Source organism: Vigna radiata, chromosome 6, assembly GCF_000741045.1.
Source record: "Vigna radiata var. radiata cultivar VC1973A chromosome 6, Vradiata_ver6, whole genome shotgun sequence".
NCBI classification, from domain to species: Eukaryota; Viridiplantae; Streptophyta; class Magnoliopsida; order Fabales; family Fabaceae; genus Vigna; species Vigna radiata.
The window spans coordinates 35122226-35128270 of NC_028356.1; positions in this window are offsets into that span (position 1 = coordinate 35122226).

A 6045-nucleotide genomic window follows, 5' to 3' on the forward strand; every position below is an offset into this window, starting at 1 on the left:
AAAATAATTTTTGTGTCAAATTTGATCTGTGGTTGGAAAAGTTTATCTGCATTTTATCTTATACAAGTGAAAGAGTTTATGGGAAAATATTGTATCTTTATGAGATGTTTTTATCTTGTTTTAGGAAGTCCTTTAGAATGCTTTATGAAAAAATAGTTTTATCTTATTATCTATTTTATTATTTGTGAAAAAATATTTTTTTTCCATAGGAATAATCAAAATCAGTTAACTAAAAACATTGATTTATTGAAAGGTACAAATATTTTATTGGACTATACTGGATTTCGGTATTGGTTTTGAGGACCTATCCAATCTAAATTGAACTTGTGTATATGTTAATGAAATATTTTTTATACCCTCGTACTAGTAAATATTATTTATATATAAACCTAAATGAACGTTGTGCCTAATTTTAATTTGATATTTAATAATTATACAAGTTCTAAATCGTTGATGTGTTTAAATTATTAACAAAGTTTATTTTAACTTGATAGAAGGGTACTTTTAAGTTATTTTAAAAATATTAAGGACAACAGATTTTTAGGTGAACTTTTTTCTTAAATATTTTTAAGAATTAGTATACACATAAAATAAAATAAAAAACTATATGAGAGAAATTTTATATATGAGACTATATAGATAAATTAAACTTTTTAAAATATAACAAACAGGGTGAACGAAACATTAAAGTAGAGGACCTTTTCAATAACTTAACCTTTTTTTTTTTGTAATTTCAATTCATAATTATTAAAAAACAGCAATTCAAGCATCAATTAATAACTTTTTTATTGTGAGAAGAATTGTACACGCACTATTTGAATTCAGTAAATTTTTATCAAAATCATTTATATGGTACAATTCTCAGAAAATTGCAATTTTGTTTCCTTGAATGTTTTATATGTGACTTTTATAGCATCCTAAATTTTATTTTAACTTAGTAAAGATTAAAATAAATTAATTTAATAATATATATATATATATATATATATATATATATAATTGATTATAACAAAGGAATATTTTGATAATGTAACAATCCAAAATAGTTATAAATATATTACAAATAACTTTATTTTATATTTAATGGTCATTGACCTTTTTATATAATGACATACTCATAGTTCCATTACATATGAAAGTTCTAATAAAAAGTACATATCCATATATGGCTATAAAATTTCTACTAATGTGTCTAATATAAAACACATATTTTATTTACATTTTCACAATATAACACAATATTCAAATTTCACATTATTACAGTAATTAACTACATGATCGTCCACATGATCCTATGTTCATGTATAATATATTTATATAATTATTGCATTAAACAAAATAAAAACAAAAACACAAGTATATAAAACAAAAACAAAAACTTAGCTATAAAAAAAATATACATTTTATATCATATCAATAAAGTTATAGATGCAAATCATTCAATTCATCATTGAACATTAAATACAAATAAATTTATAAGACTCTAATTTCGGAAACGTATACATATGATATGGATGTTCTCCTAAAGTCTTGCACTTATAAAAAAATTTAATATAATAGATTCAACATAAGAGTCTCTTTATCCTAAGATCACCATCCTTATCATAAAACCATCATGACATGGTTAGTTCCATTTTATCCTTTAAATCACAATATTCATATTCATACAATTCATTAAATATGTATAAATATAATAATTTTAGGTATTTCTCAGTCACAATATACTTCAATTTCAAAACAACTAATATATATCTTATTTTTTGAAAATAAATTTTTTTATTTAGATACTGTGCCTTCTAATACCTATGCAATAGCCTTTATTTTGAATTACTCCTTTCATATAACAATTTCAGAACTTCTATACTATGTTCTTTTGATTATTCAAAATACGACTATTTTTTTTTTTCAATATAAAATTATTATCACCATGTCACATGTTACGCAGCATTGCGTCTTATCCTTGTGAATGGCGACCATAGAACATAAGCTTACAAGTAGAGCTGTGAAAATCGGTAACCCGGCCTGGCCCATCACGGGTTAGTCGTTTAGTGAACCAACCCAATCCGGCTCATTTATTAACGAGTTAGAAAAACTTGAATCCGGCCCGACCCACCACGGGTTGGTGGGTAAACGGGTTGGCTCACTAGCCCATTTAATTACATTTTTTTAAAATAAAATAAAAACTTTCTGTAATTTAAATTTAAACAATTTTCACTCCCAAAAAAATTATGTTAAAGACAATTCAAAATAATAATAAAAATTACAATATAATCCAAATGTCATTAAAAAACAAATACAAAAAACATACAAATAAGTTTCTTATATTCATCATTTTTTGTTCTTATTGTAACCCTTGACCCTTGTTCTTATTGTTCCAAATTCACTAATAAAGATTTTTCTAATATCAGAACAATTCCGACAATCAATAAAAAAATATTAGTAAAAAAAAAAAGAGAACCAATATTTAACAACATTAACAAAAAATTAATAGTTTAATCTGTAACATAATTTCCCAAATTCAGAGATATCAAAAAGAGCTTGTTCAAATAATGTATACTCAAATTGTTTAAATACAATGAACAAAATCTGATACAAGCATGTCAGAACATGAAAAAAAAAATCATCCAATGTCTTCAAATCCCCAAGAACAAAAAACAAATTCGCAAGCCCCTAATTTTGTCATTATAGGGTTTTTGAAAAAAAAAAAGAAAGAGAAGTGAGAAAACAAAAACGTGGAGAAAAGAGAAGAAAAAAGAAAGGGTGTTTTACCTGCTCCTTGAAGAATTTCAGTGAAGTGAGGGTGAGCAAGTATCGTGAAAGTGATTTGTGAGAGCAGAGGTTACTTTTTTTGGTATACACAGTGAGTGAAGAAAGTATTTTATTTTTTAGAGTTTCATAAATAAAATAATAAATTAAAAAAATAAATTTAAATAGGTGGGTTGGTGGACCAACCTGGCTCACCACGGGTTCAACCCGCATGAGCCGATTCTAAATGAACCGGGTTGAAATCTGACCTGCATATAAGTGGATTGTATTTTTCAAACTCAACCCGGCCCAAATCAGTGACGGGCCAAGTTAGCTCCCGGGTTGTGACCCATTTTGACGGCTCTACTTAAAAAGGCCTCACATCAATTTTAAAGGTTTCTCACTTTTTCAACTAATATATTAGTTCTTCTTTTAATTTATTTTATTGAAAGTTCATTTTGTATTTAAAGTACTATAAAAATGAAATGAAATAAAGTTAGGAAAATCTCACTAAATAAATATATTGAAATAAAATAAGGATGAGGTTAACAACACCTCCCTATAAAAAAATAAATATAAAAATAAATATAACTAAAAATGAGATTATACACATCTCACCAAATAAATATAAATAAAAAAAGAGAATATAAACACCTCACAAATTAAAATAATATAAATAATAAAAATAAATAAATAAAAAATGAGGTTAAAAACACTTACTACATAGAGTAAACGGATAAATAAATATGAAAAGAAAGTTATAAACACCTCATTGAATAAAATAAATATAAATAATAAAGACAAAGAAATAAAAATAAAAAAATAAAGTTGAAAACACCTCACAAAATAAATTAAATAGAAAAATAAATTTAAATAAAAATGAAGTTATAATCATATCACTAAATAAAATAATAAAGATGACTAAAGAAAAATTAAAATAATAAGGTTAAAACACCTCAACAAATTAAATAAATAGACAAAAAAATATAAATAAAAAGGAAGTTAAAAATATCTCACTAAATAAAATAAATAAAAAAATAAAAGTAAATAAAAATGAAGTCATAAACCCTTACTAATAAATATAAATAATAAGGATAAGTAAATAAAAAAAATAGATTAAAAACATCTCACTGAACAAAATAAATATAAATAATAATAATAAATAAATAACAAAAATAAAAGACAAAATAAGTATAAAGGAATGATTAAAATAAATTCACCACTTGATAACCTTGTAAATGTAATGAAAAAATGAAAATAATGAACTTAATGTAATATATATATATATATACTTTCTTACACTACAAGGAGGTATACTATACTAAATGAAAAACGTAATATAGATTATACAAAATAAAGAGAGAATGATCAAACATTTTAGTCTAAACTTCAACTTTGTCACCAGCTAACTCTTGTTTACCAAACACACTTTCTAAGCTTATACCATTAGGTGATTATGATAAAAGAGAAAACAAACACACATGCAAACATATAAAGATAAATGGGTAAGTTAAAGTATCAAAATAATATTCATATAATTTAAAACAATAATCTCATTTGCTTTAAACTTCGACCATCCGAATACATGTAATGATGTTATACTAATGAGAGACTTGCCCCGTGTGTGGTGAAACAACTCTCTCACATCAAATTACCACACACTAAGGTTAATCCGTCAAACATCTATGGTCAATACATGACCATCAGACAAAGGACTCCCTGTTACTCTTCACGACATAATCGTCATGCTCTACTTGAGATTGAAAATTATTAAGAGTGTCAGAATTATTCCCTAATCCTAGAGTCCATACTTTATTAAGTCACACAACATGACAATTATAAGGATTTTCCCATGAAATCCTTTTCACATCATACTTAATCTACACTTTTCATTTCAATTGAATATCATCATACATATAACACATACTAAATCCATACACACATCCATGCTTACCATCCATAAAACATTCATTAATTCTACACAAGTAAGTAATTAATCTATATAAACCAACTCAACCACAGAAGGAATCAAAAGAAGGGAAAACCTAAAGAACTTGAAATAGAGTATTCATAATTATCAAAACTATACATAACATCTTAAACAAACATATATTAAAGAGTGTAGAAAACATCTTGAGTTGTATTGATTGAATTCTCATCACTGATCCTCACTTTTTGTTGTATCTAGATCATTTACTACAAACTTATGTGCCAAAACAAAATTTGGAAGATCATAGAAGCAAGAAGAATTGCAAAACAAGAAGCTTGATAAATGTTCCTGGCACTGAGCGCCATTCTTCTTGTAAAGTTGGCGTTTAAACGCCACTTATGTGTCGTTGAGCGCCAAACCTCTCGCAAAGATGACACTCAGCGTCGTTGGGCTACTGCTCAGCCCCATACCAGAAAACAAAAACTTAATTTTTACGAATTTAAAGAAATAAAGACCTGTTCAAATAACCAAATTGGAATTCCTAACTCAATAGAGAGTTCTAAAATAGGTTTTGATGTCAGATTGAACACTAATTTGCGTAATTAATTCAGAATCCCCACTTCTCCAATTCAAAACCAAACCAAACAAGATAAGCACAATCCAACATCACTTACATCAACAACCCAATAATTCATATAACAAATTTTCACATATTTTAGATTAGATTTTAATGAACTAAATGACTAAGTCCTAATTGACACCAAAACATACTTCAAACATCATGTTTCCTCATAACTCCACTCTCTAGAATTTCACTTGTCAAAACCCTCAATTTTAGACTAGAAACCAACCCAAACTCTCATTTTTCATTCAAATTTCCACATATATATACCACCAAATCCATGAGCTCAAATAAGCAAAATAGGTAACAATCAACAAGAACTCACAACAAGGCTATTCCAATATCAAATGACACACATTTAAAACAATTCCAATGCAATCATGTTATTCAATCTCAATGACTCAGTCAATTTTTTTAAAAATAGAGCACACCAATTCATATTATCAAGTTACTGCAAATTTAAAAACAAGGTATTTAGCTTCCCTTACCTAATAGGAGTTTAAACAACTCAGAAGGACCTAAAATCGCTTCCTCAACTTAGAGAGTTCTATCTTCACCTTTTAACCATGAAATCATTATGTAGTTAGAACCACTGATCAACAGAGAACATACTACAAACTAAGAAGACACATGCGATAGACAAATCCTTATATGCATGGAAGATATGTATAATTCAAAAAAGAATAAAAACTAACTTACTCTTTTAAGAAAACTCATAAGCTAGATTAGAAGACCTTGTCACAATGAT